Source organism: Elephas maximus, chromosome 13 (assembly GCF_024166365.1).
Source record: "Elephas maximus indicus isolate mEleMax1 chromosome 13, mEleMax1 primary haplotype, whole genome shotgun sequence".
NCBI classification, from domain to species: domain Eukaryota; kingdom Metazoa; phylum Chordata; class Mammalia; order Proboscidea; family Elephantidae; genus Elephas; species Elephas maximus.
The window spans coordinates 59,747,300-59,761,108 of NC_064831.1; the positions used below are offsets into that span (position 1 = coordinate 59,747,300).

At 47.9% G+C, this 13,809-nt stretch overlaps 1 long non-coding RNA gene across 1 annotated transcript in view; it reads left to right on the forward strand.

The window, feature by feature from the left end:
- The first annotated feature begins 221 nt into the window (after positions 1-221).
- LOC126057175 (uncharacterized) overlaps positions 222-13,809 on the forward strand; it is a 40,510-nt gene continuing 26,922 nt past the window's right edge. The window contains exon 1 of the long non-coding RNA XR_007512442.1: positions 222-282. This is a non-coding gene — a long non-coding RNA (uncharacterized LOC126057175). The remainder of the gene's footprint in view (positions 283-13,809) is intronic.

Sequence of the window (13,809 nt, forward strand, 5' to 3'; positions counted from 1 at the left end):
GGGGGGTGGCGGTTACTGAGAGGTGGATGGGGCAAGGGGCACCAGAAGTGGTGTGGACATGATGTGGAAGTTGGAATCACACAGCCTTGCATTTTAATTCCATCTTTCCTCCTTGCGCTGGGAGATCTTGGGGGTAGTGCTTTACTGTCCCTGAGCAATTGTTTCTCCATCTGTGAAATGGGATACTGATGCTGCGTCATTGGGCTTTTGTGGGTGTGAGGAGAACTGAAGAGTTGCAGAGCAACGAGCAGAGTGCTTGGCACAAGGCAGAGGCTACTGAAGGTACGCTCCCCATTCCCCACCTCTGAGAGGCCTATGGTGACAAACTTCTTTTTTAAAAAGCAAACAGCTCTGGGGGCGGGGGGAGGGGGAGCGTGGTAGCAAATCCTTTTCCTGACTTCGCATGAATCTCTTCAACGTGCTAGTCAGATCTTTGGCCAAGGACCCTCTCAGGGGCAGGGAGCTGGGGTAAGGGGTGGCAGTTGGGGGACTTGAAAAGTAAGGTGGTGTCTTTTTGAGGGACATGTGTGTGTATGTGTGTGTGTAAAAACCTTTGGTTGTGCTTGGAGTGAAGGGAGGGAGCAGGGTTTAGAAAGAGAGCTGAGAGAACCCCAGAGGCTTTGCCATTTTGCCAGGGAGTGGCTGCTGGATACTAGAGTGGAGGGTGGGGACAGCCATCTTCCTGGACTGTAGAGCCCTCTCTGGTTTGCATACTCCTTTCACTTCCACAGTCCATCTTGTCTGCCCGAGAGCCCCCATGGTCATGAGTTCAGAGTAAAGCTGCATCATTTGGAGAGTCCTCTGTAATACGAAAATCTGTGGCTCCTGGTTCATCATTTATTAAGAATTTCAAGAAGGCAACAGCAGAGAGTTAAACTGAGCGCGAGCCCTTGTGTGCATCGGGCTTAAGAGGGACACGAGTCGTATGCCCTGACGCGGCCCTGGGGCAGGCATGGGCTGGGCCTCCCAGTGAGCTTTTTGTGGGGAGCTGGAAGCCGTGGGGACCAGGAGGAATAGAAGGCTGTTGCTCCCTCAGAGTCTTCCCCACTGCCCTGAGGAGAACTAGAGTCGACCACCTTCCTTATCCCACTGAGGTGGAAAGAGCTGGCTTTAGGCCCATCGGGGTTTCCATCCTGGTTTTGTCATCAAGAAACTGTGTGACTTGGGATGGAGCACCTAATTCCTGGAGCCACCGACTCCTCAGCTACAAAATGACATTGACACTTTCCTCATCAGGTTATTGAGGGGCTAAGTGAGAGGATACAAAAGAGCCTAGTACAGTGCAGGACACAATGTTGGCACCCAGTAAACGTGTACCCTTCCTCCCCATCATCACAACACTCATCACACTAGCCTAAGCAGGACTGAAGGCCCACTCCATTTCACTCGGTTTATTAGGATCTATTTACCCACCCCAGTGCCATCGAGTCGATTCCAACTCATAGCGACTCTCTCTATAAGACAGAGTAGAACTGCCCCATAGAGTTTTCAAGGAGCATCTGGTGGATTTGAACTGCCTACTCTTTGGTTAGCAACCGTATAAGAACCTATAGAGAAGAAAAACTGTGTACGAACTGGAAGCTCAACGGCCTTCAGAGGCTAAGCAGAGAATAGATATGAAAAAGCAAGCCCCAGGGTAGTGCTTTGGGAGCGGTGGAGACTGTGGTAAATAAGCTGGAGGATTGATTTGTGCCCTACTTAAAGCCACTGAAATTCAAAAGAAAAATTTTAACAGAAGGATTCTGCAGCTTAATTTGGCGTAGGCTGCCATTTTGCAACCTACTGGGATAGGGAAGGTATTCATTAGTTTAATACCAAGGGGGGAAATTAAAATGTCAAAAGATCCTACATGGTGGCCTATAAATTTAGTTTTAAGCTTCTTAGTGGCCAAAACAACAACCAGTCAAATGCTTCTAATTGTCTATGAAGGAAAAATACACAGGATTTCCTGTTAACTGGTTCTGGAAGACAGTTCTGGGGTTGTGTTTCGTGCATGTTGACCTGGGTACCAAGGGTGGGGTAATGGAAGTGGCCTTTCCTAAGTGCAGGCAATCCGTACGTGTAGAGGAGTTTAAAAAAAACGATAAATCTGACTGAAATTTGGCCTGATTTTATTAACACTGTACACTGGCAGGGAAAAATACCCCTCCATGAAACGTCTTTTCTTGCCTAAGGTCAATTGCTATAAAAAAAAAATAGTACTGTGGAATTTAATAATAATAATAACTCCTTGCTGTCGAGTTAGATTCTGACTCATAGAGACCCTTTGGGACGGAGTAGAACTGCCCTACAGGGGTTCCAAGGAGCGCCTGGCAGATTTGAACTGCCGTACAGGGGTTCCAAGGAGCGCCTGGCAGATTTGAACTGCCGACCCTTTAGTTAGCAGCTGTAGCACTTAACCACTACACCACCAGGGTTTCCGAAATGACATCAGCTCAGTGGAATTCAACAAAGAAAATCAAAAAGAGCAAAAGAGGAGGCAATTGAAGCAACGTCTGGTTATATTTTAAGATATGTGATACTTTCACTAACATTTGTGTATTGTTAGTGAAAATTCTGAAGAAGGGCCAATTGGCACATCCAATACAGAGTACTTTGCTATTCTTCGTTTCATTTCAGGATTTTTTTACAGAACATAATTTTGTTGTAGAGAGGAGGGGAGAGTTAAAAAATGGTCCTTCCCGGGTGTCAAATACTCTAGTTACACCACTGTGTCTGCCACTCTCTGGATGAGACACGTGAGCATGGCCCGGGGGTGGGTCTCGGTCAGCAGCAAAGACAAGGCCAAGTCAGAGCCTGACAACAATTGGTCTTCTTTCTGAACTGGCTCCCACTCCCTTGAGAAGGGGCTTCTCTTCAGGCTCTTGTTTCGACAAGAATCAGCAACCCATCCAGCCTGGCTCAAGTCAAGTGTGTGTGGCTGCTCGGCCCTCCTGTCCCACAGTCATAGTCCATGCTTTCCTGAGGGATGACACTGAGGCTGACCCCGGAGTGTCACCAGTCCCTGGAATTGCCCAGCTCATAGCAGCCCCTCTGTCTGTTTTCAGGTAGCCATGTTTAAAATGGGATTATCTAGAAGACACAAATAGGTACAGAGTTTTTTCCAAGGCCCTCTGGGAAAATTTTATTAGTTTTAGTCAATAATATGTATGAAATGCCTTCTTTGGCACTTGTGCTTGGCAACATGGGGTACACAATGCAGAAAAGACCAGTATCTGTCCTCCTGGGGCAGTAATGACACACATGCACGTAACTGGAATTCAAGGAAGGGCGGAGGCCAGCTCCACGAAAGAGGTTCTGAGGGAGCTCAAAGAGGGGTGGGAGAACTGCCCTCCAGGGATCTCAGGGAGGCGCTGGGACCTTTGTAGGATCTGAGATACACTAGGAGGCTGACACGTGTGCTCATTTCTTGGAACCACCCGTGACCAGCTCCACGGTTGTTGTGGATTGCATCGTGCCCCTCCAAAGTATTTGTTGTAAATTCTAACCGCTGTATCTGTGAATGTGGTCTCATTTGGAAATAGGGTTTTCTTTGTTATGTTAATGAGGATATTAGCAGTGTAGGGGTGTGTCTTAAGCCTATCATTTCTGAGATATAAAAGAGCAGATTTAGCACAGAAGCAAGCAGGCAGGAAGGGAGAAAGATGGATGCCACGTGGAGATCACCAAGGAACCTGGTCATATTGAGGTTACAGAAGTTGAGAAGTACCTTCCCCAGAGCCCACAGACAGACAGCCTTTCCCTAGAGCTGGCACCCTGAATTCAGATTTCTAGCTTCCTAAACTGTGAGAAGATACATTTCTGTTTGTCAAATGTAGCCACTTGTGATATTTCTGTTATAGCAGCGTTAAGAAACTAAGACAGTGGTCTTGAGTAAGTCCGTCTTGCCTTCTGGGTCTCAGCTCACTCCTCTGAGAAATTAGGGGGTGGGGTTATTAGTGTGACCCCAAAGGGCCTGAATGTGTGGGGAGAAGGTGAAGCCCCACCCCTGCCTGAGGAAGTGCTTAATAAATGGTGGCTGATGTCATGGTCCCAGGATCTCCCAAGAGATTCCCTTAACTGGTGGCTCTTGACCCTGATGGACCGTAGAATCAGGGATTAACTCACGTCTTGACTCAGCTTGGCCTTTCTGCAGAAGCTGAGCTAATTCTGGGTACGTGGTTCTCTGGAGAGCGAGCCTGATCCAAACTTGGAATACCCAGAGGAATGGACAAATACCGTGGCCCTGGCCCAACCTTCCTCAAATATAAATTATCTCAGCGGGGCTTTGGAGAGAAACTGGATAGCTCTCATAAAAATGTGAATCGTCGTTTTTGATGCTAATAATAATGATGACAATAATTCCTGGGCTCCTGCCCTGAAATCATAGTCTGTAGACAACTTTCACCACTCACTCAAGGACTGGCCTGGCCCCCAGAATAATAATTTCAACATTGTCTACACCCCAGAGTCTCATTGAGACGGTGCCCATGAGTTCCTGGCTCATCTCTATAGATGGTGCATGTGTTTCTCTCTCTATGGAAGCATGGTTATCTCTATATATGGTACATGTAGAAGATCCTGATGTGCCAGGCCACGTATTTCAGGTGCTTTAGTTATATGGCCTAATTTAATCACACGGCAACCTTGTGAAGGAAGTCATCTTATCTCCACTTGACAACTGTGCCTCAGAGAGGGTAGGTGACTTACCCAAGGCCACACAGCTTGCAAGAGACAGAGCTGGGATTCAAACTCATGTCTGTCTGAGTCCAGAGCCAAGCTCTTAACCACAGCCTCTTTGCTATTTGATGGAAATAGTCCCAGCTCTCAGAGTTACAGGATAAGATGGCCACCCTGAAACAGACGAATAAGAAAAGGAAGGAAGATAAAATTCTTAACCTACCTCAATGAAATGTCTTATACTCAGATACCACCAAGTCAGAATTTGTAAAAATCTGGTCAGTCCTAGGCTGAAGTTGCCTGTAGGACTCTCAAGGTAGGAGAAGCTGTCGAATTAATAAAACACATTAACGTAATTGCAGGGGAAACATTTAATCTCAGAGGATAATACACTGTTTGGAGGCATTTTCAAGTACTTTCGAAGACACCCTTTTCCACACCCATAATTGATAGACCAACCTCAAATTGTTCTTATTTGTTCATTAAAATAAGTCCCCCAAGGGCTTGCTATGCAACACTTTATTAGCCTGAACTGAGTAATATATTTTAAAGTAATAAAACTACATTATTTTAAAATTATTTTTTAATGTGGACTTTCCAGTCTTTGACTGCCCTCTCTGATAGGCCTGAATTAGTGAGTTTTAATTATGTGTAAAGAAGCAATAAAATGATCATTACTAAGATGATGGGATGCTTAATGTACGGTGGGCACTGTGCTTGGCACGGGGCATGCATTGTCCCACTGTCGTCACAAAGTCCTTCACAGGCAAGGACCCCAACTCTGAGGGATTAAATGCCTTGCCCAGGATCTCTCAGCTAATGAGTGGTGGGACCAGGAGTTAAGCCCAATCCCATCACCTCCAAGGCCACACTCATTCCACAACGCCCACTGAACACGGCCAAGGTACGGGCATTGTGTGGTGCTGAGTGACCTGTGCAGTACAGTGAATTACTGAATATATCCCCTTTAGCCATGGTCTTGTGACTCCCATAAAATTATCAGAAGGGACTATGCAAATAAGGTGTTTATGGCCCACCAAGGAGGTTGGACAGCCTGCTAATAATGTAGATAAAGTACATGGAACACTTGTGGCAATGGGGCCATGCAAATAAGGTGTATAGAACCCTAATGAGGGATTGGTCATTTTTGTCATTCCACTAGGCTTAAGGGGAGCCAATTCCAGAGTCGGGAAGGTGACCTCAGCATTATCAAGAGAAAAAACCAGCAGCAGAGCATGTCTTTTGGATCCAGGGTCCCTGCGCTGAGAGTCTCCTAGACTATAACACCAGAGCTATAACACCAGAGAAGGTGCTAGATAGCAAGAAGTGGTGGCAAACACGGCAGAGTCCAGTGGCAGAAAAATGGCTGAAGCAGAACCAGGAGACTCATGAGAGACAGTGCAGTGGACTTCCCGGACCTCAGAGTGAGGTGGCTATAGGGGATGTACTGATAAACAGAGTGAGAGAGCTGAGCACCTTTGGGCTGAGGCTTGCTGATGGAGTGGGGTGCCTCTGAGTCCTTCTGGTGGCGCTAAAGAGTTTTGTAGCACTTTGCCAAGCAAGGCAGAGGTCAAGCTGAGGGGCTGAAGGGCCAAGGGGCCAAGGAGCCAAGGGGCCAAGGGGTCTAGAGCTGAGACAGAGGCCTGCCTGTGGGCACTGCCAAGAAGCTCTTCTGACCAAAGAACTGTATCCTGAGTCATTCCTGATCCTGAATTGTAACCTGTCACTTCCCCAATAAACCCATGACTCTGAGTATAGTCTGTAGGTTCTGAGTGGCCATTGCAATGAATTATTGAACCCAGCACAGAATGGAATATGCCTGGGAGCAATGGCTGTTGTCAGAGTTGGTAAAAAGTTTGGAGGGTGGAAGTGTGTCTGACCTGCACCTCATAGCAATCCGCCTTGGACTGACGTTGATCTTGATTCTCTCTCCTCCTCCTCGTGAAGTTGACAAGGAGGTCTGATGCTGCCTCTGTGCCATCTTTACAACCTGGGACAAGAAAAAGAAGAGAGAAATCAAGATATGTCATGGCACACTTAGGACTCCCCGTCATTTATTCGCTCAGGATGCACCATCCCTGTGTGCCAGGTGAACGTGCAAAGGTGACTAAGAGGTGGAGATGTGGCTGCTTCTCACATCTCCTGGGGGGTGATCAGCATGTGTCAGACAATCATGGCAGCGGCGGGCGGGGGGGGAGGTGTCTAGGGTCTATTAGGGTAGCCAATATCCTTATAAGTAGAAGCAACAGGGTACTACATGTTGGGGACCCCAAAGAAGGTGAAGAGATTAAAACGGAGGCGGAGAAGGTTCAGCCAGGCTGCATCATCTACCCCTGCCACACCTGAGCATCTCCTTCCCGCTAAGTCTTGGAGAATCTGATGTTTGTTTTATTATTATTCCCAGCCAGTATTCACTCTAGAAGGGACCTTAACCATCATGAAATGCAACCCTTTTGTTTTACAGATGGGGAAACCAAGTCTCTCAGAGCTTTCTGTCAAACTGGCAAAGGTAGCAGGTCTTGGTGACCAGGAACAGAAACCACAGCAGTTCTTCACTCCTATTTTATTTCAGTACACCTGCCCATAATCATATTAAAATATATTACAGCCCCCAAATAACTGGATTTTTATCATACTTGATTCCACTGAGGAAGAATCAAGGAAAATAAAGGACTCTCAGGGATTTATCGGAAATTCCCACTCTAAGCCCATCTGGGCTCCAGGTCTACTCAACGCTGTCTACTACAGCCACCCTTGTCCAGCCATGGGCTGTGTGGTCCTGCAGGCTGGCAGGACACATGCTAGCAGAGCTGTCTCTAGGCATGGTCCCAATGACGTGCTCTTTCAGGAATCATAGAAGGATTTGTAGCCACAAGAGTTGAAATCAAAGAGGCTTCTAATTATCTAGAAAATTCAATTCCCCAGCACGTGCCAGGAGATCGATTTCTGCTCTGGAGCCCTTTGATCAGGTAGCATTGTGGCCCGTCTTGCACGTGTTATCTTTTATTCAAATATCTCCACTACAAAGGGACCTGTAGGAAACAGGGGCTCATGAGCTCTTGTCCTCATTTCCACTCCTACTGGACAGTGGTCACAGGAAAGTAGAGATAGTTCTCATTTTATAAAAGGAGAAACTGAGGCAGAGAGAAGGGTGCCATTAGTTGCTGATCCTGGCCTGCACTGATGGCAAGCCAGGGAAGGAGTGTTGGCAGGGCAGCCTGCAGGCGCTGGCCCCAGGGAAGCCTGTCTGTCACGTGAGGGGACAGGGGCACCATTTAACTTGGCCTTGCAAATTAGAACCAGTGAAGCTGCTTCCAAGACGCCCAAGTCGGTGAAATGTGAGCATGTGGGCAAGCGTTTAAATAATCATGATTCTTTCTGTTCCTACAGTTCACTCAGATCCAAGGCAACCCCATGTTGTTGGAATGCTCTGTGATCTTCTGTCCTCTCTTCCAGTCTTACTGACTCTGGAATGAAAGGTGCTGTCCTTGGGGAACAAGGATTTTAACTAGAGGGTCAGGGAGAGACATCTTCTGTTAAAATAGACAGAGAACACAGTCTGGATACCTAGATTTTAATCCCAAATTCCTTTGTTTACTAGCTGCGTGACCTTAGGCAAGTCACTTAACCCCTCTGAGCCTCAGTTTCTGCCTCTGTAAAATGGGAATAGTAAGAATAACTGTCCCTAGAGGTTTATCAGTGTATCAAATGAAATAATAAACATGACTGTGTTTTGTAGACTCTAAAGCGATATATAAACATTAGTTATCTTGATCATTATTTTTCAATATGTCCTAAAGGAGATGGGAGAAGGGAGAGGCCTAGAATTGGGGGATTTGGCTTTCTCCAATCTTATCGTGTTACAGTGAGGACATTTGCCCCAAGTCTCAGAGAGCAAGGAAGCAGGATTTGGGTTGGGTCAAGAGGTTAGGTGGAGAGCTAATGGGATTGTCCTATTAGTGCCCAGGGACAGGAGTATGATGAGACCCAAGAGGAATCCAGGAGGGGAATACTGGGGGGCAGTGGGCAGCGAGGTTGGGAAAGGAGGCCGAGCCAGGCCAGGTGGGCAGCAGCTCAAACCTGGGCTGAGGAGTCAGCCCTGTTGTTTGGGGGAAGTGCCAAACCTGTTCACCGAAACCTGAGTTGGGGTCTCTGCGTACAAAGACACACAGTGGTGCCAATCACTCCTGAGATGTGGTTTCTGCTTTGGAGATATGAAATAAACAGAATGCTGCTATTCAGACTATTCCAGAACGGTAGTTAAAGCGGTGGGTAGGGAGAGGGGGCGAAAGGCAGAGTTTTTCAAGGAAAATAAAAATCAGCACTTTCACTCGCCAAGGTTGCCATCACTAAAACGATGACCTAGTCACTTTTGGCTAGAATTTAGGGAACACGGGGCAGGGAGGCAGGGTGTGCGTGCCTGTGTGGGCACCACACCCACACACATCCCTCAAATTCGAGTTTACCTCTAAAAAGGCCTGAAGCATTCTGGTAACAAGAGTTGTCGTTCTAGGCAGGCCTTGACTCATTCCTCCCTCCCACAAAGGAGGAAACTGAAAAGTCAGCAACAGGTAGTCGAATTCATATGTAGGTGGATCTTGGGTGCCCAGTCTACCCTCCCTTCTATCAAATATTTCCCTCTTTGGCCTCTCTCACTGCCTTACATTTCAGCATTACAGATTTATTCCTTTGGATAGTCAGTCTCCAAGAGTTGTGATGCAAATGCAAAAATTCCTGGAAGAGGCAACAGGTAAGCCTGGACTGTGATCCAACTCAGGTAACTGGGATCCAGTATTGGTACTGTATGGGGGGTGGTGGTGTTGCTAGGTACCGCCGAGTAGATTGTGTCTCGTAGCAACCCCATGTAACAGAGTAGAATTGCCCCACAGGATTTTCTTGGCTGTAATTTTTATGGGAGCGGATCACCAGTCTTTCTTCCACAGAGCTGTTACGTGGGTTCAAACTGCCAACTTTTTGGTTCGCAGCTGAGCGCTTAACTGTTGTACCACCAGGGCATGAGGGCCAAAAGGGTTGAGAGAAAGGGAGGGGTAGAGACTGAGATTATTGTCTCCATTTTACAGATGAGGAAACTGAGATTTAGAGATATAAAGAAAGAAAGTAACACAAAGAAAGCAAGTGACAGGCTTACTTCCTTACTCAAAATTGTTTATCTCCTTCAGAGTACACTCAAGGGCCACTCCAAGCTCTTCAGAGAAAACAATCATTCTTTGCCTTTCCCACCTGTGAAAGGGTGGAAGTAGTCAGAGCCTGTCTAACTTCAGAAGGGATAATGAGGACAAGATCAGCCCAAATCTGATTCCTGTGAGGCGGAGCTCAGACATACCTCCATTCTCCAACCTTTCTACCAATTCTGGCACTAGCTGTCTCTCCCATAGCACTCTGCTTCTCTGCGGTGTTTGCCAATCCACTGCAGTGGACACACAGAACTCACAGACCAAACTTACAGTTAAGTGGTTTATTAAGGAAGCAACAGGCTACACCTGGGATCAGGATCAACAGGCTACAACTAGGGACCAGATCAGGATCAGGGAGCACGTAGGCGGTCTCCCTTCTGCAGTGTGGGACAGCTCTCTCGGCTCCTCCGGGCCATGCAGGCCTCCTCTCAGCCACCTTAGGACAGGCTCCCCTTGGTCCCCTCAGGATAGGCTCCCGTTGGCCTTGCCATCTGTCACCACCGACTCTGCTGCACTGCCCCTTCCAGGCCTGTCATTGTCGTCAGTGTTATAGCCCTTGACCCGTTTTACAGCTCTTTTAGGAGGTTCCTTGCCTCCTCTCTCTCTCTGCTTCCTCTCTCTTCTTTCTTTCTCCCACTTTTCTTCTTGCCTCTTTCTTTCTGAAAAACCTCTGTGGAGCTGGCTGCATCTATACACAACTCTGTGTCAATTTCAAGGCATGGCCCTTCCCAGCTGGGGGCCACAAACTGACTAATTCCCTCTCAGTAAGACATAGACACTTCATTTGCATGGTTTGCTGAAGGTGAAGATGACTTGAAACACTTACCGATGAAGATCAAAAGACTACAGCCTTCGGATGGATTACACCTCAACATAAAGAAAACCAAAATCCTCACAACTGGACCAACAAGCAACATCATGATAAATGAAAAAAAGATTGAAGTTGTCAAGGATTTCATTTTACTTGGATCCACAATCAACACTCATGGAAGCAGCAGTCAAGAAATCAAAAGACGCATTGCATTGTGCAAATCTGCTGCGAAGGACCTCTTTTAAATGTTAAAAAGCAAAGATGTCACCTTGAGGATTAAGGTGCACGTGACCCAAGCCACTGTGTTTTCAATCGCCTCATATGCATGTGTGAAAGCTGGACAATGAACAAGGAAGACCAAAGAAGAATTGATGCCTTTGAATTGTGGTGTTGACGAAGAATATTGAATACACCATGGAGTGTCAAAAGAACCAACAAATCTGTCTTGGAAGAAGTACAGTCAGAATGCCCCTTAGAGGCAAGGATGGCGAGACTACGTCTCACATACTTTGAATGTTATCTGGAGGGATCAGTCCCTGGAGGGTGTGTCTCCTATTTTTCCTCTTTGCAACTGTTCATTGCCAGTATCTTGTTCTTGTTGCACCCGTGGATACTGAGTGCTGGCAGGGGGTAGTAACAAATTCTTAGGTCATAAGTCTCTGAGTCAAGAGCAACCATACCTGTATGTGATGCAGAGGTTACTGCGCATTACTCCTGACGTACAGACCCCGACAGCCACCCTGAGATCCTGTACCTTGAGCTCGATGCTGTGACTGGATTTGGGGAGCTGTCTCCTTTGGGGGAAGGAGCCCTGATGGCACAGTGGTTAAGCACTTGGCTGTCAATCAAAAGGCTGGTGGTTCAAACACACACAGTGGCTCTGTGGGAGAAAAGACCTGGCCATATGCTCCTGCAAAGATTACAGCCAAGAAAACCCTGTGGGGCAGTTCTCTTCTGTGACATGTTTGGGTGGGGCTGTATGACTCCATCAGGCCAAGGGGTTGTAAGCGGGAGATTTAATGGTCTATTTGAAGCCCCTAATCGCTCCTGCCCTCTGCATCACACGATGCCAGCAGCATTCGAGATGGTGGCTGCTCCCTCAGCCTGAATCCCAGAGAGAGGAACCGTGCAGCAGTGCCCCAGACAACCAGGTCCAAGAAAGAGCCCTTAGTCGCTGAGGATTGAGTTGTGTGCCCTAAAAAGATATGTTCAAGTCCTAACTGTGGTATGTGTGAATGTGATCTTGTTTGGAAATAGGGTTTTTTGCTGACGTAATCAAGTTAAGATTGGGTCATACCGGGTTAGGGTGGGCCCTAAACTCAATGACTGGCGTTCTCATAAAAAGGACGTTTGGACATGGACACACAGAGGGAAGATACCACGTGAGGATGGAGGCAGAAATTGGAATGATGCAGCTGTTAAGCTGAGGAACGCCAAGAATTGCCAGGAGCCGTTAGAAGCTAGGAGAGAGGTGTGGAATGGTTTGTCTCTCAGTGCCTCCAGAAGGAACTGACCCTCTTGACACCTTAATTGGACTTCTAGCCCCCAGAACTGTGAGAGGATGCATTTTGTTGTCTTAAGCCACCAAGTTTGTGGTGATTTGTTATGGCAGACCCTGAGCCGTGCAAACAGTTAATATGCTTAGCTGCTAATCTAAAGGTTGGTGGTTCTAGTCCTTCCGGAGGTGCCTTGGAAGAAAGGCCTGGCGATCTATTTCCGAAAATTCAGCCATTGAAAACCTTATGGAGCAGAGCTCTACTTTGACACACATGGTGCCAACTGGTGTTTAGGGAACTAAGACATTTGTCAAAGTGATTCTTTGCTACCATGGTGCACCTTGGCCTGTTCTGACCGGGGCTTTGAACTGGTTCGTTCCACTCCAAACCCCTGCTGAGAATGTGCATTTCCACCCCAGATATACTGAATCAGAATCCAAATGTCAGCAAGACCCGCAGGTGATTCTTATGTATAACTTTCTGGGAACTTGTTAGAAATGCAAAATCTCAGCAGGGGTTCGAACTGGAAGGTAATGGTTCAAAGCCCTGGTTCTGACAGATACTTGATCTTTCTCAGGGCTTGAGCATCTGGTTTTTGGAAAGTAAATGGAGGGGCTGCTACAGCTGGGCATCCCCAGGACTGGTGACATTCCCAAGGATCCCCCCCAGCCTCGCCGACATCCCTCAGCCTAGAGACTTGGAGCACCCGACAGCAGAGGGCACCAGAGGCCTGTCTCTGGTTTCCCCGTCCTGGCGCCATACTGCAGGTGCGGGTGGTGCTGGCTCGGTAGAAGGGGGGCGCTCGGGGCCTTACCGGAGAGACTTCAGGGACCACTCTTCTTTCGGTTCATTGTAGCTGTAGGCGAGTGTTTGTAAGATTCAGTCCTACCCCTCAGTAGGCTCCAGAGAGCACCTGGGGACCAGGAGCTGAGGACCGCCTATATAGGCTTATAGAAGCAGGGATGGCAACTGCCTTCAACTGTCCTCAGTCAGACTTAGAGTGAGGCTGGGAGGGAAGCCAGGAGCCCGAGCAGAGCCTAAGTGGGCACGGCTTACCTACAGCAGGCCCCACCTGTCAGAGCAGCGAGAGGTTAGGTCTGCCCCCAGGCTTCTCCTCTGGGACTTTGCAGATCCCACCATTGGACTTTTGCCCCATGAGCACAGGGCTTTCATCTCTATTAAAATGCAGCCCCTGATTGTTTTTTGGGGGGGTGGGGCTGGGTGGAAGCTGCAGAGGGCAGGATTCACCAAAGCTCTTTTCATAGATTGACTCTAGTGTGAGTGAAGGGTTTGAGAGCTTCATCTCTACAAAGAGTCTGGCAGCTGGGTGAGCGCCGCTAAATCCCTTTCCCTCTCTGGGTCTTAGTTTCCTTCTCTGTAAAAAGGAGGTTTGGGCCAGCCCCCAGCGAGCTTTGAGTCCCTTCCAGCTTTAGTCACCTATGCTCTTGGGGGTAGGCTTTGCTAGTCAGGAATGGGGATATAGCCTGGCCCTGGGGAAGGAGTGAAAGGAGGAGGAGGGGCCATCAATAGGGCAAAGGGGGCAGGAAGAGGGACACTCAGGCTACTGAGAGCCACTAGCTTGACGATGATGTTTTGCCAGGTGTGGCTGAATTGCCTGCACCCGCTTGCTTCTCTTTAGTTTCAGTAT